Below are 25622 nucleotides of genomic sequence, written 5' to 3'. Positions count from 1 at the left end.
CCTCCACCACAGTTTACAGCAGAGTTCCCCCAGGTCCCCTTGGGAGTCAGATTGTTGTGTTGGAGCTGGTCCTCATGTGTGCCAACCACTGAACCTCATAGTCGCCCAAAGCGGAGACGTCCCACCCCCACCCCCCCACCCCCAAGAGCTGTGTCAAAGGCGTGCTGCTGGTCCAAATCAGATAGACGCAGGAAAAAAAAAATCAGGAAAGAATGCTGACAAGGGTGAGCAGGTAGGCCATGAGAGCTTATCTCAGTCTCAGAGGTGGAAAACAATTTGGAAGTTGGAGGCTCTTCACTCCTAAACCATTGCCTTCTTCTCCACTTCATCCCCCGCACCAAACACATACCTCCTAAAATCACCTCGTCCCATCTACCTTCTGCTTCAAACTTCAAGCCCATTCTGAAATCGCCCTTACGAGTCACAGGATGACTAAAAACATCATTGGGTCAAAGGAACAAAGAGACCTGGGAACAGAGGTCTAGGCTCAGCTCAGAGTCTGTCTGGAACTCCACCGTCAGGTCACCGTAAATTACAGTTGGAGGTGTGAGGTGCTGAACTGGCTTCATGTTTGCAGGGAATTTGGACTGGTTCCTTTAAAAGACCAAGTTGTAAATCAGGGCACTACTCGTAGAGGAAAGATTCTGGTGGAGCTTCGATTGAGTCACAAGCCAGCCTCACATGTCACCTTAGTGAAAAGGACTAGGCATGCAGGAGCGGGGAGCCCAGAACTGAAATCCAGGCCTGGGGCAATCTCAACGTTGACTTAGCCGGAAATTGCTAAAGAGGCACTTAATGCACCTCCTCTGATAGCAGCCACACTCAGACTGAAGCAAATAGGTTTAGAAACTCTGATAGGGCCCAAGACTGTCGTAAAGGCAAGAGAAAAACAATGGTCACAGAGAAAAGCAAATACTCAGCAAATGGTGTATTGAACAGTTAAGTAGCCCTAAGTATGTTTAAGTTATAATTAGGAGTTTTGCCTTTCCTTACACTGACTAGAATATCATGCTGCTTCCTCTAACAAAGGGCTAACAATGAGCTTCTGTGACTTTTCTCCATAGAGAATTACTAGGAAACAACATGAAACGATCTCTCCCTGCCTCCTTCAGCCACCATGTTTCCCCGAAAATAAGATCTAGCCGGGCAATCAGCTCTGCTGCATCTTTTGGAGCAAAAATTAATATAAGACCCGGTCTTATATTATATAAGCCCCGGGTCTTATAGTAAAACAATGCTCCAAAAGATGCAGCAGAGCTGTTTGTCCGGCCAGGTCTTATTTTCCGGGAAACACAGCCTCAGGCTGACAGAGGGCCTCCCCTGAGGGGCAGCACCAGCTGCTGTCCTAAACAGGTGTCCTAACCATGATCGTCACTTACTTAGGACATGGCTGGCACTGCTGGCCTCTTAGGGCAGGCCCAGCACCACTGTGCTGAGAACAACACAGAAGGAACCAAGCTCAATGGTGGTTAAAAGGTCAAGATAGTTTTCCCCTATGAAACGGATTAGTTAAACATAGAAAGACACCAACACCTGGATTTCAGGTCACTGTTTTCCTATACAAAGTCCCTGGGAAGCATCATGAAAGGGCTATGGCGACTGCTGGTCAGCGGGATGGCAGTGGAGGGCAGAGGGCATAATCATAACGTGATCAGTGAAGCCAGTCAAAACCGTGCCCAGGTTCGATAATGAAGCTTAGCTCCTCTTAAAAAAGAAAAATCCTTCTGATTGTAAGCCGTGTTAGCCCTGTGGCTAAGCAGATTTACCAGCTAATTGTTGCTGATGTAAGTTAAGTCATGCACACCATTGGAGGGCATTGGAGGGTAAAACTTCTTTCTCAGCCAAAAAAGAAAAGGAGAGAAAAATTTCAACGTCACAGACTTAGGCAAACATGACTGTCACAACTCATTGGGAGTTCTTGAGACAGACTTTAGGATTCCCAGAAATCCAGGAAAACTGAAATCACATCTTTCCTTTTTGTCCTTTTACCAAAATTAATGCCAGGGAGGGGAAGGTCTAGAGTTAGCTGAGATGTGTCTCTGGCTAAAAGCGTCTGAGCGGGGAGCTGGGGGAAGGAGAAAGGTGGAGACCTTCTGCAGAGAGAGAGGGTCTGGACAGATACACCGGCTTTCCTTCTGGTCATCAGGAAGCAATCAGATGGGAGTTTCTTTTCTCCAAGCCCTCCCACCTAGGCTACTTCCCCAGCGGAAGCTAGGAAAGTCAGCCAGAGCAGACAGGAAGCACATACTGCCTAGCACAGCGCTAGTGGAACTGCCACGCCCTGCGGTCACCTGCACCGAGTCAGTGGGTCTGGGTGGGTCTGAGATGCTGCATTCCTAAGGAGCTTCAGGGCTGCTGGCTGCTGGCCACGGGCTGCACTTTCACTGTGATTGAAGGCCCTGGAGTTGTCGAGTCTTGGCTGCAAGTGTTTATAAATGTGGCCGATCTGAGCAAGTGTAGGAGGCAGGACTCGCCATGCCAGGTAGGACTGAGTGACTTGCTTAGGGGCCTCGGGGTGTTTGAGCCCTGGTGAGTGCAGGAGGGGGGGCTCTTTGGGCAAATCATTTAAGCTCTGGGTGCCTCAGATACTCGTTTGTGAATGGAAGGTGACACCACATGCCCGGCCTTGCACACAGATGGTTGAGTAACCGAGACACCATATATGTGAGCACCCTGTGAACTGTGAAGTGCCATAAAAATGGCGGGAACCACCACTCTGTGGTGATGTCCTCTGCGGGTGGTACTGAAGGAGGCAGCCATGCCTGCGTCGTCAGCTGCTTTGTGGTGTCCTGTTTAAACCACAGGAAGGGTCTGAGAGGAGAGCTAAACTCCAGTGTCATGCAGCTGGGATGCCTTGGAGATGTCAGCACGTGGCCCTGCTGGTGGCCGCACAGGGCATCCTAGCACTGACCAGTGTCTCATGACCAGGCTCTGTTGTCAGGGATTGGAGTGTGTATGTGAAAATGCAGCCTCATGCCTGTGTCATCCCACTGAGCTCCGCAAAACATCCTGGGGTAAAGCGAGCTCCTCATCCTGCAGACGATTGACACGCCATCCTCATCGTCTCTGTTCCTGGCTGGCAGCTGGCCAAGGCATGCCCTGAGGAAGCCACGGTACCCAGGACCCAGGGAGGGCTCTGGCCACCGAGATGCGTGTGGGCGCTGCAGACACCGCAGGTGTGATGTGCAGGGGCCTCAGCTCCCGGGAGTCTCCTGAACAGCTGGCCACCAGGCGTGGGGAGGTGCAGGCAGAAGGAGTATCAGGTCTGTGGCCCTGGAGAGGCTGTCGAGGGCAGGTGACCCTGGGATAGGAAGATAACTGCTTACATACCGGAGGCAGAAATTAACCAAAGCAGATCTGGGGCACTTGCAGTTTTGCCAGAAGGTCTTCCAGGAATTTCTGCCAGTAGTGATCTCTTTTCTTAACCAAATGTCAGGACCTTCTGCTATCACACGGCTGCCCCAAAAAGTGAACAGTGTAGTGGTGACAGATGCTTTCCTCCGCCTTTTGTAGTTGCAGACTCCTGTAAGCTAGCCAATTGATTCTGTTTCAGAAATACTGAGAAATACCTGAGCCAAAAAGGGGAGAGGGCAGTTTTGATGCCTTTTGTCTTGACTCCTCCCAGGGCCGGAAGTGTGTGTGTGTGTGTGTGTGTGTGTGTACGCGCGTGTATACAGACTTACGGGGAACCAGAGGGGGTCTTGCAGTTGTAACGTTCTGAGTAAAAGGAGGAGCAGAGTGGGGCGGTTGCAATCTGAGGATTTGTTCATTCTGAAGATGTTATATTGCACCTCTTCTCTGGCGGGGCCCTAGGGATGCAATTAGAAATGGTTCTTGTCCTCAAGGAGCTCGCAGCCCAGTAAGGGAGTCAGATAGCCGAGCAAGGTCAGGGCTGTGCAGGGCGCCTGGGGAGAGGCCCAGGTGCGTGGGTCCTGGTGGAAGGGTTTCTTAGAGGAACTGACCGAAGAGCAGATGGTCCTCTAGGTGCTGAGTCCAGTGCAGGCAGTGTGTGGGGGTGGGGGAGGGGGGAGAAGCACGGAGGACGGACAGAGAGCTTGGTGCCTGACGGGGCTCTGACTCGGTGTAGAAGGGAAGTGAGGGCAGGCGACAGAGAAGACTGGGAAGTTAGACGGGAGCAGACCCAGTGAACCTCCCACCCTGTGCAGACAGGTCTGAATTCTGGCATGAATATCGGGGGAACCATCCAAGGGTTCTGGGCAGAGTGGAGAAGTGACTGGACTGGACCTTTAGAAATACCACAACTGCCGCTCTGTAGAGGGCAGGGCTGGAGTGTTTGTCCGGTTCAACAGGCACTTGCTCGATGACTGTGTGTCTGGGGCATGTGGGCAGGTACAGGTGACACGTGTGTTGTTCTTGACCCGAGGAGCTCACAGCCGAGTGAGAGAGAGAGCACACAAAAACAAAACGGGCTGTAAGGAGGAGGTGGGCGAGAGTGCAGCTGACTGGCCCACTGCAGCCTGGGTGCGAGGCCATGGCCGAGCAGGCCTTCAGACTAAAGAGTCAGACCGAGGCTGGATGGCGAGGGCTTGGAGCACTGGATCAGGGGGCCAGGGCTTTGTTCTCTATGCAGCGGGAGCCTCGAAGCGTTTGGAGCAGAGGAGCGATACAATCCAAGCTGCTTTCAGAAGCAGGGTTCAGAGTGCCAATTGCATAACCGATTACAGACTGTGTTCCCATTTCACATCAGAGGTGGAATGACTCTCAGGTATTTTGTTTTCTTGCTGATTTCTTTGTTGTTGTTCATTTGGGGGTGGGCACCTAATTCCTCTTCATCTTGAAGTATGACAAAACCATACCTGTTGCTTTCAGTTGTCAACTTCGTCTTCGGCCTACAACAAACACTTGTGTTGGTGAAAGCATTTCAGTTGCCATTTTCATACCAGACTGAGGCAAAATCTTTCCAGGAAACATTGGTGTGTGTTTCTCCAGCCCAGCGAGAAAGACGGGGCATTGCCAAGCCAGCCCTAATGAGTGACGCCCCAGCACAGCCCTGCCTTTTCTCAGGCTGAACCCCAGTCATGCTCTGACCTGTGGCTTCCACCAACTTCTTTATAGAGTGAGACCACTCTGGAAACAAGGTGGCAGGGACCTTCTAGGAGGATGGAGATATTACTTCATTCTTTCCACAAATTGGAGTGCTTTCTAAGTGTCAGGCACTGTTTTAGGTGCTAGGGGTACAGATGTGACCAAAACAAGTGACAGTGCCTGCCTTCGTGGAGTTTACCTTTTATCGGGGAAACAAACAATAAAATAAAATGTAATACGTCAGATGGTGATGAGTCCTATGGAGAAAGACAGAGCCCGACTAGAGGGTCGGGTGCTGCGTGGGGAGGCACTGACGTCAGGCAGGCCGGGGACCTGTCTGTCTGAAGGGGCCTGTAGTTACCCCAACATTTCTTCACCCCATCCAGACCCAAACTCCTGGGTTAGCCCTGGTTACTTGTTAAGCAGTAACCTTTGAGACCAAAAGCTTTTCTGAAAGAAAGGGTTTATGGAGCCATATGCTAACCAGCAAAAGGACCAGGTCCTGGGGTGTATAGACTAAACCACCAGCAACAGGGCTGGATGGAGAAGATGGCATGTCCGCCATCCTGAGGCTGACGTAGCTCTTGTATATAGTGAGTTTGGGAAAGAAAGATATAACTTATTTTGAAAGAATTTACATCAGCTGTAGACAAAGAGGGTGGGAGGCAGTGAAGCAGAAAAGTTCTGGGATAGGTACAACTCCGTAAAGAAGAAGTGTTTGCTGCTTTTGGATTGGTTGTGGGCAACAGCCTGGAGAGGTCATGCATCAGCTGGATGGTGGCATCTGGTGGTCCACTGTTCTCTCTAGATAATGGCGAAAATAGTCACCTGCAACTTAATTCTAAGTTCCAATACACATTCGGGAAAGCGAGCAGTCTTGGGTTGCTGTCGGCAAGCAGCTCTGTTAGCTGAATAACCTCCCGTGTCTCCCTCCCACTCTCCCACCCGCTGTAATTTAATTAGGACATCAGAGAATATTTCTCTTGTCACTTGCTTGCTCGTTCTTTATTCCTGCAAGCGTGCGTTCCTACAGTAAGCATTCATGATGCCAACTCTGACCGTGCACTGTGGGGCAGTGGGGAAGCAAAGTTCTGAGCACAGCCCTGCCCCTGAGGGGCTCATAACCCAGAGGGTGAAGGCACCCTTGGGCCCCAGGATACAGGAATCCAGTGGCAAAGAGGCCCGACAGCTTGGCCTCCAGTGACATCCAACAACCCTGTTCCAGCCACCAGCTCAGAGGGCCCGAGGGGCAAGGGGCCGAGGAAGGGGCAAAATGTCTTGTGTCGGTACATGTATCACCTTCACTCTTTCTCATGACTTGTAGCGGTCTTGTTTCCTGTCTTATTTCCAAGAATCATCAACTCAAAAAGCAACAAGCTATATCCAGAGCCCTTGCAGTTGATGTTTTAGTTGTTGTCTCTTGTTTTTATAACTGATTTAGAAGGAATGGGCAAAATATTTGGGAACTGTGGTTTTTAATTTGGCCTATGTCTCCTGCTTGTGGTAAATAATGGCAGTGATGCATAAACATCTTCATGCCAGGAGATTTTGGCCAGGCTTCTTGCTGAGGCAAAACACCTCCCCACCCCGCACACACATGCACACACACATGCACACGCATGCACATATCCATCTGAGCAGCGGGCATATGGTACCCCCACAGGATAGCATGTAATCGACACTCCAAGTCTAAATAGAAAGTCATAATTAGTCCCAGTGTCAGAAAGGGAAGAAATGAGATGAGGCAGCTGACATAGGTTTAGATTGTCTCTGCCCGATTTAAGATATTGTTTGACATAGTCAAGGACGTGTCAGTGGAGACACAAGACACACAGCCTTATTCTTGTGCCCCGGATGGTGACACTGCCCTCAAGCTTTAACGCCAGATCCCACCTCCCTGCACGATCTCCCTTCTGTCCTGACATCACGGTATGCTTAGTTTAGCTCATTTGTTTCTCCTCCCTACCATCCCATCTCAGTTACACAGCTGCTGACTTCATCCTGGTGAAACTCAGTGACAGCCAGACACCCTCATAGATGGGTCCAGACTATTCCACATAGGATTTTTCGGCTTTCACTGAGGCATGTAGGAAACATTGTATTCACACCTGATCTCCTCTGTCTTTCTGCTCTTCAGCCACCTGGCTGAAGAGGTCTCTGTGACTCCCTGAACAGATAGCAAGGAATGACCTTTGAAGTTCTGCACTCTAAGGAGGTTGTGGGATTTAACCTTATCATTTCACAGCATGCAGCTGCAGCAATGTTATGTTTCCCCACACAGTATCATTGAAATTTTGCAAAAGGTCTATCCCTGAAATTTTGTAAAAGTTCTGCTCCTGTTTGTGGACTTGAAGAACGGCAGCCATTTAGATAATTGCCATTTCAGTGTGATTATGGCTCTTTGAGGGTCAAGATAGCCTAGGCTTAACTCATCAACAAGAGATTCAGTAATATTTTTAGCACAAAGCATCATGGTCCTTGTGAACATTTGCATGACGAGTGTCACAGTGACAGAACGTGTAGAGCAAGGAGGGATGTCCTCCCAGAGCAAGGATCCTTCAGCCAGTGGGTCTCCAGGAGCAGTTAGCATTTGTACGACTCAGACGATGAGGAAGGACTCCAGGGCTTGACATGAGGGAAGGTGCAGAGAGGCATGTGCAGGTGTGTTTTCTGCAGGAAGAGGGCACACTGCTGATGTGACCAAAGGCACAGCCCCCACCCCCTCCCACCCAGCTAATGTTGAGCAATTTCTTACTTTCCACGTGATTCTTAATCATAGAATCAAAACTAGTAAGCCAGCTGACAGTCACATTGAAATTTTAAAATATCACCCCATTTAAGAGAAAGATCATCTGCATAGAGATCTCAAAAGATGAAAATGTGGGTTCCAGGCAAGATGGCGGAGTAGGTAAACGCTGTGCCTGCCGTCTCCTCTGACCACGTGAAAATTACAACGAAATTATTGAACAGTCAACCTGGATAACCATCTGAAGTCTAGCTGAACAGAAGTCCTATGACTAAGGATATAAAGAAGAAGCCACGTCAAGACTGGTAGGAGGGATGGAGATGTAAAGCAGGCCAATCCCACACCTGTGTGCGGTGGTTGCGTATTGGGAGGAATATCTTGGCTGCAGAGGTTCCCCCTGAGAAGCGAGGGGCCCCAGCCCCACACCAGGCTCCCCAGCCCAGGGTTCCAGTGCCGAGTAAAATAGTCCCCACAACATCTGGCTGTGAACATCAGCAAGGGTTCCGTACAACTGGGTGAGATGGAGGGCTGCTAGAAACCCAGACATCCTCTTAAAGGGCCTGCACACAGACTCATTCACTCACAGGCACTCAGCCTGGGCTCCAGCAGAGGGACGGTGACTTGGGGAGCATCAGAGACATACAGGAAGAGACTGAGTTATGTAGATTCAGAGTGACAACTGGCGGGACAGTTGCCATTTTCCCTGTGTGGAATCCTCCTCCTATGCAGTTCGCGGGGAGGTGCACCATCTTTCCTGTGTTGAGTACTCCCCCACATAGACAAACCTGAATCTGCATTAACCTGGTGACTCCCTGGGACCCCGCCCTGCCCAACTCACACACCACCTGCGGCACTTATGGCACCCAGGCAACCAGCCCCACCCCACTGCAGGAGGCTCCTTCAGCAACAAACAGCAGGCCTTGGCTTTCGTACCACCAGAGGCACTTTCGGTGACTGGCAACCAACTCCAACCCATGCTGCAGTCTTTCTTGGACAACTCTTGAGGTCTGTGGGCTTGAGGCGGGTGGCAGCTGGCCTCCTGGGCAGCTGGGCCCAGGCTCAGCACTGACACCAACACCTGAATCAGCATTAACCTGGTGAACACCACTCTCCACAGCCTGCTGACTCCCTGGGACCCAGTCTCACCCAACTTAAAGGCTTCCTAAGTCTCTATCAGCAGCTGAGCCATACAGGCAGCCAGCACGTGGCATCGGGCCTCGGGGTGCCCTTGGCCCTGTGCTGAGCCTGCCCCAAGCCCGGGACTGGTGGCAGCCAGCCTTGGTTTGTAATGTGGCCTCTCCCACATACTTCCAGGTCCAACATAGGCAGTGTCCAACCGCAGATAGCTTTGTGGCTCTTATCAGGTAGTCCCACGCCAGACACAGGCAGAGGCTGGCCTTGGCCTGCATGGGAGCCCCTCCCAAGAAACCCCAGAACCAACAAACCTGGAGGACAGCTTCAGACCACAGCCGAGCACTACTTAATTAGCCTCATAAGTAGCACATCCAAAGGATGGTCTCAATAGGCACGTGGGCCCACTGGGACAAATCCTGCTCTATGGAGTCAGCCCCCACACTGTAGCTCATATACTGTGGGCATGGCCAATCCTCACAGTCTGTCAGCCTGAGGCTCAATCCCACCCACCAATGTGCCAACAGCAGTCAAGGCTCAACTGTAACAGGAGGGCACATACAGCCCACAGAAGGGACAGTCTTGGAGCATACGGCGCAGGTGATCAGGAAGACTATACCACTGGGCCATACAGGACACCTACTACATAAGGCCACCTGGCAAAGACTAAGAGCCATAGGAGATCTACGTTATTCATAGAAATAAGCACAGAGAGACAGCCCAATGAGGAAACAAAGAAACATGTCACAAATTAAAGAACGGGAGAAAACTCCAGAAAAAGAACTAAATGAAACGGAGGCAAGCAACCTACCAGAGACGGAGTTCAAAACACTGGTTATAAGAATGCTCAAGGAACTTAGTGAGAACTACAACAAAGAGATAGTAGGCATAAGAAAGGACAAAGAAATCATAAAAAAGAACCCGTCAGAAATAAAGACTACAATAAATGAAGAATACACTAGAAGGAATCAACAGCAGATTAGGTAAAGCGCAGGATCAAATCAGAGATTTGGAAGACACGGTCACAGCAAAACATCCAATTGGAACAACAAAAAGTAAAAAGAATTTTAAAAAATTACAATATATTAAGGGGCCTCTATAGTAACATCAAGCGTAATAACATTCAAATCATAGAAATACCTGAAGAGAAGAGGAAGAATTGAGAACCTATTTGAAGAAATAATGACTGAAAACTTCCCTAACCTGGCAAAAGAAATAGACATACAAGTCCAGGAAGTGTAGAGAATCCAAAAGAAGATGAACCCAAAGAGGCCCACACCAAGACACATCATAATGAAAATACCAAAGTTTAAACACAAAGAGAGAATCCTAAAAGCAGCAAGGGAATGGCAACTAGTAACTTATAAAGGAGCTCCCATAGGATTGTCAGCTGATTTCTCAACAGAAACTTTGCAGACCAGAGGGATTGGCAGGAAATATTCAAAGTATTGATTTGATGGCCATACCCCATTCCACCTCGTTGAGTTTGTCACAAAAGACAAAAATCTGATTGACCAGAATAAGCTGCCTTTTCCAATGTTTGTGCAAATTCTGTTCTTGTGCTTCCTGGATCTTTGTAAATAGAATTATCGTAATTTCATTTAGCTCCTTGGCTGTTTTCTACTTTAAGTAGAGAGAAAACATAATGATTTATATATTTAATGTAACATTTAGGAGTACATCAAGGTCCCTCCATGCTTGTCTTATCTAAGTGCCTTACTTTATGACACAGTTAATGAGTTACTCTCAATCATATATACATTATTAATTTATAACATAGAATAAATTAAAAGCATGGAAAGTTACAGCTCCCTTGCTGCAGGAACATATCTTTGGAACCATTTTATGGCATTATTTTGCTATACATTTCTCGGGAGGCCGGGGGAGCAAATGAGCAGAAACTTTTTCAAAGAAAGGTTTCACATGGTCCACCAACAGAATAGGGATAGGCTTGTTAATATTTAATATGAATTAGTATTGAGGGAATTAGGTCTTTTAAATGCATATTGTTTATTTTTTTCAGTGTTTGGTTTTATGAAAGTTGGTGTGTTTAAAACCAGCTCAGAGAGTGCCCTTGTTTCTTGGTAAAGACGTTTTCTCCCATGTCAGGAGCAACGAGAATTGACAGGGTGGCCTGAGGGACGTGTGTACATATGCGTATTGCAGAATCCTTTTTTGAGGACACGCGAGGCTTGATAGATCTTCCCTAGAGAGGCGGGATGGGCCCATATAGGATTCCTGGCCATACCCCCGCTCTCTGGAGTCCTAAGCAAGGCCCTGGAGTTCCATGGCTTTGAAATCATCCTGCATCAGGGGTGGACAACTCTGGGAGAGACCCCTGCTTCTCCTGCCACACTGTGCGGTTGTCACAAGGAGGACTTGTGCTGCTAGCACGTATCTCCCAGCCTCCCTTCTAAGTCGATCCAGGTAACTTCCCTCCAAAGTGACATGTATCAGCCAAGGCAGATAAGAGCAGGCAGGCCTTCCCCACGCGCCTCCTCCCTGCCCCACTGGCCTCACGCACAGGATTCCCAGGCTCCACAGGATAGCAGAGCCTCCAACCGAAAGGGAATCACCAAGTGGAAACGTGCCACCTGTCTTCCAACCACATGACTCAGAACTAAACTTCTGCTGTGCCAGCCTCAGCATGAGCCGGGTTGACACCGCAGCCAGCCTTGTGCTCATTAGCACCGACCATCCCCATCCCTCTATCCCCGCCCATGGAGCTGGAGTCCACCTGAAAACCTACGTACCCAACCCCGTGCCCGTGGACACCCTCACGACCCCAAAACTTCCATGTGGCTTTCTTTTTACTCTGAATGTGATAAGACATTTAAAACTTTATCTGGACAAAAAGGCCCGCCTCTAAACACAAGGGCAGAGATCCTGGATGTCTTGCTCACTTGCATGTTGCCAGCGCCTAGCTTGGCCCGTGCCACAGGGATCACACGTGTGGTACATGCTGAAAGAGGGAGGACAGGAGAGGAAGGGAGTAGCCGCTGTCGCGTGGGCAGTGTCAGTACTGCCACCCTCACTGTCACAGCGGACTTGCTGACACCGGCTCTCAGAAGGTGCTCCCCAAGGGACCCTCTGTCCTTAGCACGCGTGGTCCCCCTACTGTCCAGAACCTTAAATGGATCCAGTTCTGAAAGAGCTCTTTAGTGAGACAGCAGTTTTAGAAAAAAAGAAGTGTTTGATTGTCAGACATTTTTTGGAAATTAAATCTGAATTCAGTAGACCCCGGCTTAGGGGGTGTCCTTTCATGCTGTCTGAGTGGAGCCAGAGTGAAAACCTGTCCTCTTAAAGCCTCAATTTGGCATTTATATTGGCCAGAATTTCACATTCTCTTAACACCACATCCTCACTGCATCCCAGAACAGAGGACAGTGCAATTAGACTCTCAAACTTGCTTTGAGATTTGAGATTTTACATCTGTCCCGGTTACTCTTGCTGTTTAACAAGCTATCCCAGAAGGTAGTGGCGTGAACACCCCTGTGATACACTCCAGGACTCTGTGACTCAGGGATCCTGACAGGGCATCAGAGATGGCTTTTGTCTGCTCCACGATGCCAAGAGCCTCCTCTGGGGAGATTTGCTAGATGGGCTAACATAACAGCTGGAGCCTGCAGTCATCTGGGCGTCTTTCCTCGAAGTCTGGCAGTTGGTGCTGACTGCCACGTGCTGCCTCAGCTGGGGCTGTCAACCTGAGCACCTGCACATGGTCTGTTCTGGTGACGGGGCTTCCTCACAGCAGGGTGGCCCTGGGTAGTCCGCCTGCTTTCCTGCTGGCTCAGCGCCCCAACCGTGAGTGCGCCAGTAGACAAGAGGTCTTGTTCCTTTTAGGGCCTGGCCTTAGAAATCACCAGTGACATTTCCACTGTACTGTTTCTGTCAAAGCGGTCATAAGCCTGCCTAGTTTCAAGGGGGACATAGACCTCACCCCTCAATGACAGGGTAGCAGGACCCCTGGAGGAAGACTTCATACAGTGGGAGGTGTTGTTGCCACCACCTCTGGAAAATGTAATCTGCCAGAAGTTCTGCAGCAAGTCTGGTGGGGAGAGTGGTAGACTCACCTCTGTCACAGAGGAGGTGTCGTTGGGCTACACGAGGTGGCCGGCACCAGATATTTGGGGTCTGGCGGCAGGAGACGTGGCTTTGGAGGAATATTCTATCAGGGCATCCCAGGTCCTCAAGGAAACACTGTCTATGCGACCTGAGGCAGAGGTTGCAACCCTGGGTTTCTCCTGAAGCTGGTAGACGTGAGCCTGACTCACCTTCAAGCCCATCTGGACAGCAACGGGGTCTCCAGGCCAGATGTCTGCTCCAGCTGCACCCCAGCTGCCACCTCAGCCGTCTCCTTTGTCCAAGACACCAGGCTGTTATCAGTAAAGCAGACGATAATATCGGTCTAGACAGAGAAGGATGACAAAAGTGATAAATGCTTCAGAGAGTGGAACACTGCTCTGCTCTGCAACTGCCAGAAAGAAGAACAGAAACACGAGGTGTTCACTGTCCAGGTATCTCCTTGATATCTTTCTCTGTACTGATTTTTCCTCTTCCGAGTATATGAGTTATTTATATGCAAATAATGTTGAAAGAGCTCAGTCTTTCAGTCCACTGATAACACAGCCATTTACAACCCAAGTCACATCCTTTTACACCCTAAGCTGCCAGGAGACCCAGCATTAATGAAAACCACATATAAGACAAAAACAGCCATCTATGAGCTAAGGCATGACAGGAAACTGCTCCCAGGAGCAGCAGCAAAGCAGCGAGTTACTGCGGCTGTGTCGGGTGAGGTCTGCGGAAGGGAAGGGGTGGGAGGGGGGCTTTGTGGCCTGACATGTGTCAGGTGGTATAGGGGAGGGATAAGGCCACACCTTGTGGTGGCCAGGGCAGGGCACAGGACAGGTGACAGACATGGCAGGATGTGATGTCCTCGAAGGAATAAACAGCACAGCTGAGTCCAAGACCTGGAAACCAAGGTGTGAAACCAAATGGAAACCAAGGTGTGAAACCAGGGATGGAGGGCCGGCACCAGCAATGGCTTCCTGAATGTTCCACAGCCCTGTGCCTGGGCATACAGAAAAGAGAGGGAAATAAGGAGTGAGAGCGCCAGCCAGGGCTCCATATTGGCCACGTCAGTTTGTGAGATGCATATTTGTTTACTGCGGACCTTCTGAGTCTTCACAGGGGACCTCACAAGTGTCATAGAACACAGAGTGTCCCCAACACAATTAATCATAGAGCCCCTTTCCCACTGAAGGTAGCTCGTACTGTCATTCTAAGAGGCACATTTTTGAAGATAATATTTAATTATTCCAAATAAAAGAAGACATGGGTGGTTCCCCAAAGCTAAAATTATATGTGATATGTAGCAGTTGCTGAATTTGGTGGCAGAAAACAGTAAAGCATTTTCTGGGACACAAGTGAAGGCAGAGAGGAAGGGAAGTGGAGCTGGTCCCTGGTCCCCAGCCGAGGAGGCTAGAGATGAGCCCTACTTCAGATGGCAAGAGTGGCAGCCACCTCTGGAGGGGACACATAAGAGCAGTGGCATATTTCATTAAGCTAAACGTTGGTCCTCTGATACATCTCTGGCGTTCCTTAGGATAGTTTCTTTTCCCAAAAGGTAAAGGAAGGAAGTAGGAGAGGTGTCACTTGATCAATACGGAAAACAGAGACAATGAGAGAAGGTTACAGGGACAATGAGAGAGCACGGTGTCATCCTAAAGTTCAGGGAGAGGAAGCGCATGTTTGGTGGGCATGAGAGATTTTAAATTAAGAGTTTGACCTTTTGGCCCTATGGACTAACAGTGGCGATGATAACCTCATAGAAATTATCTGGGAGGAAAGAGCCCATTACAACCTCAACCAAAACAATTTTAAATCCCTAGTGATAAACATAACAAAGATTTATGGAACCACTATGAAGAAAACATTAAAGTTTCCTGAGACTCAACAACATAAAAATGTCTCCTCCCCACGTGCATTTCTGAATTTAATGCTATCCCAGTGAAAACAGCAAATGGTTTGTTTTAGGAAGCTGACAGAAAAACCCTGAACAAGAAGAGCAGGATGGGGAACGAGCATGAGTTTTGCTTCCCTCTACAACTGTGTGACAGCAAAGACAGCAGCAGTAAAGGTGTGCAAGGGCCTTGGCAAAACAGGATGCATTTTGACAATCACATGTGTGGATGAAACCACGCTGAATTGATGGCAAAAAGCATGGGTGGCGATGTCGGGATTCAGAAAGAGATTGACGAGATGGAAACGAGTAGCCGAAACCAGTAAAAGGAGGGGCAGTAAACATTCCCTACAGTGCATTACCTGTGTGTATTTACAATGCCAATTGCAAGTGTTCGCTGCAGATTGCACCCATGGCTTGGTGCACCTGTGCTTACAGCGACAAGGCTTGGTTTCAGTTAGTTTCCGGATCCAGACAAGCCGACGGCGCAATGCAGCTCCATGCAAAGCTAGTGTCCATCTTGTCTGGGTTCCTTGAAGCCCAGCCTCCCGACTGGTGGAGGTAAGAGTCGTGCTGCCTTCTGCCATGATGGGCGCACATGGCATAACGTGCCCTGTTCTGAACTCTGCTCTTAGAAGGGTTTTAATAAGTTCTTGTCTCCAGAGGAAGGTGTGTGGGATCAGTGAGGAGAAGGGGCCACTGAAAGCGATTTCGTATGAAGAATGGTTGACGGAACTGAGAACATTTATCCTAGACAAAGTGAGATTTTAGGAGATCCTGACAGCTGCCTTCAGACCTTCACACTGAAAAAGGAGAATTCCAGCGTTTGCTGCAGGACGATGACCTCTAAGAGCCCTTCGCCCTGGAAGATTCTGATTCCTTCTGTTGTGTTAAATCTTTACTGTGAGAGACCTCATCTCACACATCCTAATCTTCCTCCAACGTACTGCGTGAGCCTTAAACAAGCATGCGTCACTGCAGTTTAGAACTGAGCAAATCGCTCCCCACCCCCTATTAGTTAATTGAAACCAACAATAATAGAAGGAAAAAAGGGTTTCTATTCAGTCTGAGCTGCTGCGCATGGCACCAAGCTGCCTACAGTTTCAGAGGCTTTCTCCAGGTGCAGGCGGGTGGGGGGCGCTGGCTCGGCCGGGGCAGGTTGCTGCCACATGAAGAAGCCATTTCCCGATTTATGCTGACTGGCTTGTCTAGGCAGAGTTGGGCTATTTTTATTCTCTGGTGGTTGTGTCTCTATTAGTCAGACTGCTATATTCAGTGCCATCTTTGTTTTGATCCTAGCGCCCTTACCCAGTGAAATCACAGCTTTGATACAGCTACCATGTTTCCCCGAAAATAAGACCTAGCCGGACAAACATTAATATAAGACCCAGTCTTATTTTATTATAATATGAGACCGGGTATGATATGATATGATAAGATGTGAAATGATATAATATGATATGATATGATACTGGGTCTTATATTAATTTTTGCTCCAAAAGACGCATCAGAGCTGATTATCTGGCTAGGTCTTATTTTCGGGGAACCACGATAAGTCATGTTAATTCAGGCCTCTTTTGTTGGGGGTTAATTTTGACAGCGATTGAACTGCATTATTTTCAGCTATTCCTAGGGAAATGGATAGTGTAGGTAAATAGGGCGGGGTAGGGAGCGAGGGGTAGGCAGTGTTTAACTCTATGAAAAAATAACAGTTCTTTGCCCCTTTTGGAAGCACCCATCCCCTGGCACGTAGTTGGCATAGTAATTAAATACTTTCTGTTCTGTACGTGAGGCTCTTTCGTACCGGTTACTGTGTCCCAGCAGTTCTCAGAGCTTCGTGTGTTGAAGAATCGCCCAGGGAGCTGATTACAATGCTGGTCCCAGGGCTCCGTGTCTGGACTTTCAGATTCCTTCGGCCCGGAGTGGGCCCGGGGCTCTGAATATCCAAGTGCCCAGGTGATTCCACATTTTGTGAAAGGCTGCCATATGGACTCAAAAGTGAAAATTGGACTCTCTGTTCTTGTTTAGTATGTTCTCACTTAAACTAAAGAAAAACATCTACCAATTTAGACCAAAGGAGTGGAGTTTTCTTTTGTAATTCAGATATGAATTCAGTGACCACCACCTGGAATTAAGGGACGAGTCAATGGGGGCCTTTGAGGTTTGTGCTCCACAAGTCCCGTGCAGGATCCAGAGAGTCCACTGGACCGAGGTTCGGTCTTTGATTCCACTGTCCTTCATTTTGGGTTTTGGATGGTGAAGGCTAACTGACCAAGTCTGAGGGTTAAAGTCGGGGCTTGGGGTATGAAATGCAGATATCTGAGTACTGTGGGCAATTCACTTAACCTTCAGAGCCTTGTCTTTTTCACCTACTGAGATGGGGAAACAATCTTAGCTCCTATGAGGATCAGGTGAGACATGAGTCATTTTATGCGTGAGCACATGGCTCACAGGAGAAGCCCCAAGCGTTAGTCCCTTATTTCACCCTCCCTGCCCCTCCACCGTTGTTAACCAAGAGCAAGGACGAGACACTTGAGTGGTCTGCTCTGCGCTTGCCTCCCTCAATCGCAGCCCCCAAGTACACACAGCACAGTGTCCATTAGAGGGATGAAGTTAAAAATCAAAACACCAATATGGGCAACTTTCATTGTTTTTCTTTTTTTTTTTTCCCCATGCGGCCAAACCTAGAAAAATGGAAAGGTTTGTAACTGAAATTCGTTTTCTCTTTATTGAGTGCAGTTTTGAGTACAGTTTTTTTGAATACAGTTTTGGTTAACACAGTGCCAACCAGGGCCTACTCCTGGTGAACCATCCAGGCTGCCCCCCCACATCCTCTTTTGGGCCAGAAAAGGGGATGTGGCAGGCCTGGAATCCCCATGGTGATCCTGCTGGTAGGAGTAAGGTGTGATTGTTTCAGCACACTGTCACAGCTCCCCTCAAGGGCTGAGGGCATAAGGAAACTGAGAAAAATGAAAGAATTTAACTAGTGTCATCTAACCAGCAGGTCGGAGGCTCAAATTTGGGTCTGCAGGCAAGAAACCTGTGCCCTTTGTCCTCACAAGATGGATGTGTCTCCAGCCTCTAAGTCCCTCCAGGACTGTTACCTGACTAGGTAAAGAGGGGGCTCATGGCATTTTTACTTAGCATTGACTGTGTACGAAGCTCTGTGTTAAGTACTGGAGGGTCAAGTAATGACTAAAACATAACCTCAAATCGCAAGACACTCTGTAAAGGGCCGACACCAGCACAGATGTGCTGTGGTACTGACTTGACATCCATCTGGCATGATATTTATTCTTTTGAGCTTTGATTTTCTCACCTGTAAAATGGGGTGACTATATGAAGTAATTTTAGAATAAATGCATTAATAAAGAGTGTATATAAAAGCCGTAGCCCAGTACCTGACAAGGTGGTGCTCAGAAAAGGTGGTGGTACTTGTGGTGGCAGCTTTAAGGGCTGCCTCTTCTTCCATAAAGGGGAACAGCTCCACTTCCTTCCTGGTGAGCTATCCTCATTATTGTGAGCTATCTTCATTATTCCCCTGCCTGGTGTTTGGGAGTTCCTTTAGCATTTGATTTTGGCAGAATCAGGACCTGTGTGTGCCAAATGAAGCCTCATGCCCATCCCATTGGCCCATTTCCTGTGGGTAAGCTGTAACACGCAACAGCTTCAGGTACTGGTTCCAGAATGAGGCTCTGGTTATGGCCCCAGGGCAGGTGGTACGCCTCGCGGCAGTGCCACGGCACGGCTCTGGTCCCTACCTTCTCCATCTCACTCCCTCCACCCATCCCCTATGTGGGGTTACCAGAACTCCGTCTGCATTAGAGAAACAGGGCTGTTTATGTTCTAACATTTAGTTCGTTAGGTAGAGCTGAGTTTTTATCAGGCAAACAGCTGTTTGACTAAATGGGTTTGGTCTTGGAACAAGAGCAGGCTGCTTACATTTCCAGGTCGTCACAGTTCTGGGTTACAGTTCCTATTTGGAGCAGGTGTGTCCGTGGTCATGGGGCTATGCATTTGGTTACTTTGCTGATGGGATTTCACACACACACACACACACACACACACACACACACACACACACGATTGCTGGTGAAAGAAGAGTTGTTATGTACAATAACTCAGATGACTGATTCTGCTCACTGCACAAGGGGCTCCCTGCCATCTGACAGAGAGAGACATCAAAAGGCACAGAGGGGAAACCTGAGGGCTGGGGAATGGGAGTTGGGAAGATTTCAATTCTGCAGAGAACGAGGAGCATGAGTGTTTAAAAGAGGGAAGAAGAATTTTAAAAGAATATTAAAGAGAACTGGAAGAATTTTAAAGGAGAACAGAAATTTTTGGCAAGAATTTTAATTCTGATTTAGATTATAATTTAGTATGCAAATGAAGCCTCTGTCCCAGCTCCCTTGTGAAACCTTGTAAAATGTATCTTGCTCACTTCTGGGCTGTTTGCCCCGGGGAGTGGGCACCAGTGTTCTGAGCCTTGATTCAAGGTTTGTGGCTCTCAGTGTGGCCCCTGGAGTAGCATCGTCTGCACCCCTCAGGAGCATGTTAGAAATGCACATCCTTCTGTGCTATATTTTTAGAGTCCCTTGAACTTATGAATTTTCCCTTGAATTTATGAATTTTCACTTCAGCAAAGTATACGGGGGGGGGGGTATCGGTTATAATTTGAATACAGCCATCATGATCACTTGAATATGTTTCCTTATACATCTTCATTTGCATATGTTAATATAACTGAGAGGATAAATATATAAAATCTTGCATCCTGATTTTTTTCTTTGAGCAGTTGTTTTGGTGGTACCATGGTTGAATGGATAAACAAAATGTGGTCCGTCCTTACAAGGGGATATTATTCAGCCTTTACAACCATCCTTTTTAATGACTGTAGGATCTAAGTAACATATCATGCCGCAGCTTTTAGCTCCTGAGCTCCTTTAACAGAGCTCCTCATTTCCAACTACACAAATTATTTCAATGTAAGTTCTAGCCTCCCTGATGCCTATGGCCCAAAGTGAGGTATTTTGGTACCACAGAAAAATTTTAACTTTTTTTATGAACAATTTCAAACATTTACAAAGAATACAGAATAGTACAGTGAACCTCTCCATTTATCCAACTTCCACAATTATCAACTCATGGCTAATTGTGTTTCATCTCTATCCCAGCCCTCACTTGCTCCTGTATTAATTAGGAACAAATTCCAGACATCATATCATTTCATTCACAAATATTTCAATATGTATCTCCAAAATATAAGGACTGTTGTGCACCCATCACGACCATTATGTCCAGAATTTTGTCATCTTCCGAAATTCAAACTCTGTCCCCACTAAACACTAACTCTTACTTCCCTTCTCAACCCAGCCCCTGATAACCACCATTCTACTTTCTGTTCTGTACATGTGATCACTCTTGGTACCTCAAACCAGTGGAATTGTACAGTATTTGTATTTGTGGGACTGAATTATTACCCTTAGCCGTCACTTACTATGCCACTTAGTGTTCTGCATAATCAACGTTATGTCCTAAAGGTTCCTCTATGTTGTGTCATGTCAGAATTTCCTTCCTTTTTAAGGCTGAATAATACCCCCTTGTATGGATGGACCACATTTTCTTTATCCATTCATCCATCGAAGGACACTTGGGTTGTTTCCACTGTTTGGTAATATGAATAATGCTGCTGTGTGCAGATATTTGGGTGTGCCCACACCTTTATGGATGAGAGGTGGCTTCCGTGCTCTTAAGATCTTACCACCCCTGAGAGTCTGTGTCCTATGAATTAATCAGAGAAGCTTTATCGCTCTTTCCAAAGATGCACAAAAGCGGAGTCAGATCTTTCTTAAATCCCACATTTTCCCACCCTTCTTTCCTGTCCATAATGGTGACCACAGCTTTCAAAATGGTCCCATGTGCCATCTTGGTGGGGCCTGGTTGCCTGCCCCTGTTGGTTGTTTCTCTTGCCTGGTGGCTGCTTCTCTCTGCCAACTTGAACAGTAGGGACGCTGCCCCTTCTGAGCCACGAGGTCACATGAGATCAGTGCCATAACAGAATTATCAAGTGGCCTTTGAAGTCCTCATGGGATGGTCACAGCACCCTGGGCTGAGTCTAGACTGCACAACACAAAGTGACTTAACTTAGCAGTGCCTTTCTTGCTTTTCCCTCAGCCTTTTCCTTCTGGTCCCCAATCTATTATCCGATTGTGTGACCATGTGGAATCCTCTGACACCTTTTGCACTCCAGAGATATGTTCATATTGGCTCCCTGTGGCTGCCCTGCCTGTTTTTCTCTAGGTGAACCTCCCTCCTACAATGCATTGATTTTCATTTCCAAAGCTGACATCTGACTTCCAGCTGTATCTTTACTTCTTTTTATGACCCTTTGCATAGGCTGTTGTCTACGAGACCTCAGAGTCAGGGCGATGGATTCCTTTGACTTGCCCTTTATCAGTGACCCCCGCTGGAAAGGCTGACACAGGTGTGAGTGAGTCATAAATTATGTGACACAGATGATACATAGTGCAGGATTCCAGCACAGGTCCCAGTGAAGGCTGGAGTGGCTCGAAGGCTTTCAGAAGGGTTGCTGTAATCCACATACAAAGTGGTGAGCATCCGGAATAAGGTAGGAATGGATAGAGCAGATGCTGGAAGGAAGGCCGGGGGCTTTGGTGAAGTCATGAAATGACGTCTAGACCTGTTGGAGATGTGGGGAGAATACACGGCAGTCTGGAAACCCAAGGGTGCCAGGAATGAGCTCCTGGAGGCATCCAGGTCTAGGACAAGTAAAGACCGACCAGTAAGAGTGGTTTTGAACCTCTCTTGCTCATCATGTACCATTTAGTAACATTTGTGTACAAAATAGTCCACACTCTACAATATAGTGTTTTGGCAATATGTTAATATAATACCAAGATGATGATGGTCGTAGCTAATATTTAGCATTTAATGCGTGCCAGGTACTATCCAAGGCACTGTGCGTGTACTAAATAATAGAAGCCTCATACGAGCCCCATGGGGTAGGCGACTTCATTTTCCTCACAGGTTTGTCACTTGCCCGTGGCGACACGTCTGTGGAGTGGAAGAGTCAGAAGCGGAGCTCAAATAGTCTAGACCCAGAGCCACAGGCTTGTTCATTCGATCCTGATGCAACACTGGGGAGGAGCTTCCTAGGAGACCTGGTACTGGTCTGTGTTGTCATGTTATTGCTCCTCTTCACAGCCAATTAAATGGAATACTTTTATACGGCAGTAATCATTCTCATTCAATTCTCATTCAAGCAGTGTAAGTCTCTTTCATGTCAGAAATGATGACACAGCACATATTCCAGTCCTCCAGCATCACATGACCTTGGACCTGAGATGAGCCCTCAGGGCCTGTCTTTTCTCATCCACAGCGACTTTCCTGCCAGAATCTGTGCATGCTCAGAGCAGAGAGGCTGTGGGCTAGAGGAGCTAGCAGAATGGACAGTGGTGCTTCGGGGGGGACAGTGCCCAGAGCGCCTCCCAGCATCTCTGGGGTTCTTTGTCTCTACTTTGCATGAGGCATGTTATATGTCGTATCTGACATTACAGCCTGTGGTACATACCTTCTAACCAGCTCAGCAGAAAGATCCGTGAAGGCAGGACCCATATCCTGTGGATCTGTATGTATTTAGGGCCTAGCCTAGGGCCCGAGACAGAGGAGATCGTCACACAGGAACAGGGGTGGGCAGGCATGGCAGACAGGCGGAATGTACCTCAGGTCACACCATGGCAGCTCTCCTTCAGGCACGTCCATTCTTGAGGCAGGTCACTTTCTGTGCCCCTCTGTTTGTTCTATAAACGCCTTACAGGTCTGGAGGAAGCCAAAGGAGAAGGAAGAAGTGTCACGTAGAGAATAGGTGGGATTTCATTTGAATTAAATGAAAAATAAAGACCAGTCTGGCTTTGGATGTTATTGGAATCTAGTGAGGATCTTGCTATCAATAACATTTGGTGCCCACAGAGGCCAACACATGGCCACTTGCCACCAGCAGCAAGAGTGAAGGCAGGTAGAAAGTGCAAAGGGGCCCGTGCAGAACTGCTAGTGGCAGTTTTGGGGTGTTCCTCTCCCCTGTGCCAGGCTCTGAATACTGGTAACTGAAAATATTAATTTCTCAGTCACTCAGAGGCTCAGGAGAAAAACCAGGGTTATTCTTACAGGGATCGTTCCCACGCCTTCTCTGATGTCGTTGGAGTGGGAGGAGCCTGTCTGAGAGGCAGGAGGGAGGGAGGTCTTCACAGAACCGTCCATCACACACAGTCCAATGAGGGAAAAGTAGATCCAGCTGCCAGGATTCTGTATAGCTGGCAGGGTCAATGTAGGGGGCGTTCCTGCAGCCCTTGGAGAACACATGTGAATGTTGGACCCCCCCTTAATATCGGCTGGGGGAGGAGAAGGTAACTTAGCATGAACTTGAAAGTGACCCATCTTCATAAAACACCACGTGCAGTGCAGCGGAGGACTCCACACGGTGTGACTTGTAACACCCCTTGATCCATGACCATGGACAAAGCTCCCACCCAGCGTGGTATAACAGGAAGACGTGGACAGAGGCACCCCCTGGGTTGGGGTTCTCTCTCTGAGCTATTGCTGCCTTTTATGGAACCTTGAGCAAATCATTTATTCCTTCAGTTATCTAGCTGCCTCACCTGCAAAATGAGAAGAGTCTTAACCCCTTCCTTGCTTTCGTCTGCTTTATTTTTATTCATCAATTTATTCAACCACTTATTTGTTCTTTTTTCTCACAATTTTTTCAATATTTATTGAGTGTCTAAGGTGTTCCAAGCACTGTCCCAGTCTCTGGTGATGGACAGCAAATGAGAGCAAGTACCTGCCCTCATGGAGCATACGTTCTCATGAAGGCTGCAGACAGTGAGTGCACACACACACAAACACACAGCACATGTACATCAGCACATACATACATGCATGCACATACATAATCCACATCCAAACATGTGCACACATATGTGTGCTCACATACCTGCACATATGTACACATACATGTGTGTTACATATGTAAAGATATGTGCATGCATATACCAAGGATGCCAAAAAAATGTATACACATTTTAAGAGACGTTAACACTTTGGTCAGCATTGCTCAAGCAGTTCGCCATCATCAGAAGTATCTGGACGCTGATGGGAACCACTTTGAGCACCTCTTGTAATTGCAGAAGTCAAACGTGACTTGCATTCATCTTTTGTTACTGGTATAAATTGACTATTACAATTAATACAATTTTTTCCTCTTAAAATGTGTATATATTTTTTGGCATCCTCTATAGAGCACGTGCTTTCATGGGTCCTCTGAAGCGAATTGTTAAAAAAGCCTAGGACAATGACAAGCTTCAAAGTTAGAAGGACAAAGGCAGTGCACGGGGGTGGGAGGGAGGGAAATCCATGGCTTCGATGATGGCTGTGGGAAGAGACTCAGGTTTTATTCCAGCCACAGTGGGAAGCCGTTGTGAGGCAGAAAGAAGGGGACTTACAGAGCTCCACGTGTACGCATACGGATTTATCAGCCTTTCCTAGGACGTTATTTTAAAGAGCATATATGTCTGATTCAATTTGCTGGTGTTAATGATGAGGAAATAAAAGTCAAGTCGGTTAAGGGGTCAACCCCGGGCCACCCAGCCAGAATTGGGACCCAGCCTCCAAACTGCACCACGATTCTTTAAACGCCCATTTATTCTGTTCCTCTGGGAGTTGCTTGCTCTGGGGTTGTTCCCACCCCACCCCAATCACCTCATGCTACAACCACTATTCTCCCACTGGCTTGGTTCCCGCCACCCCCATGGCCACCAACTTCCCCAGCTCGAACCCACACTGCAGCTGCTGGGAGCTGTTCACCCAGTGCAGACCCATGGTTCTGTAGGGGGTAAACTGAGGCATCCCAGCAAAGACACGCTCCCGAGGCAGACGTTAAGCTGCAGACAGTCATCTGGCATTGCCCTTCCAGCAGCTACTGCAGCGTCCGTCTGACTTCCCAAGCAGGTGGGTCCAGGAACTCCTCTCCAGCAGAATCTGGAGGTACTGACAAAATCGCTGGGCTCTAAAGGTGACACAGGTAAAATGAGGGAGCTGAAAAAGTGATGGCAATCCTGCTGTCTTTTGCCAGAGCCAGGCCCCTTCATGTACACGTGTTCCTGGAAAGTCTGTAGGGGGCTCCCTTTTCAAGGGACCACCAGGGGGAGCTGGTCCTTAAAAGAGATGCCTGTTTCCCAAAATATGACCAGTGGTCCACCTACAGCTACATCACTGGGCGTTTGTTCAAGTTCAGAGCCCCAGGTCCCACCAGACTTGCTTAGTCAGAATTTCTGGGGACAACTTGCTTTGAAAATGTCCCCTGACCAACCCATTGCCAAGTTAGGCTTCTTGATTTCAGCTGTTGAATGTTCCAATCTGACTGAGTCACTGTAAGTAACCCAACTAAATAGGTTAGAAATTGTCACCCAAAAATTACTGGATTGTGAGAATTCTGATAAGAGTTAAAATGCCAAGGAAGACCTCACAGCTGCAGACATGCACCTATGGCAGAAGAGGGACCTCAATTCTGGGGAAGATGGACGCTGTCTCCCCCACATTCCACCCTAATAGTGTATCAGGCCCGTGAGGCAGACAAAGCTCTGTGGATCGAGGCAGGGCTGACACACTTTCTGAAAAGGGCCAGACAATGAAAACTTTGGGTTTCCGTTGTAATTCCCA

At 48.0% G+C, this 25622-nt stretch overlaps 1 protein-coding gene across 3 annotated transcripts in view; it reads left to right on the top strand.

The window, feature by feature from the left end:
- SLC35F3 (solute carrier family 35 member F3) overlaps window positions 1–25622 on the top strand; it is a 284430-nt gene that overhangs the window by 221056 nt on the left and 37752 nt on the right. The window lies entirely within an intron of this gene.

This window comes from Rhinolophus ferrumequinum, chromosome 27 (genome assembly GCF_004115265.2).
Source record: "Rhinolophus ferrumequinum isolate MPI-CBG mRhiFer1 chromosome 27, mRhiFer1_v1.p, whole genome shotgun sequence".
Taxonomy (NCBI): domain Eukaryota; kingdom Metazoa; phylum Chordata; class Mammalia; order Chiroptera; family Rhinolophidae; genus Rhinolophus; species Rhinolophus ferrumequinum.
This window is presented reverse-complemented; position numbering and strand designations above follow the sequence as displayed.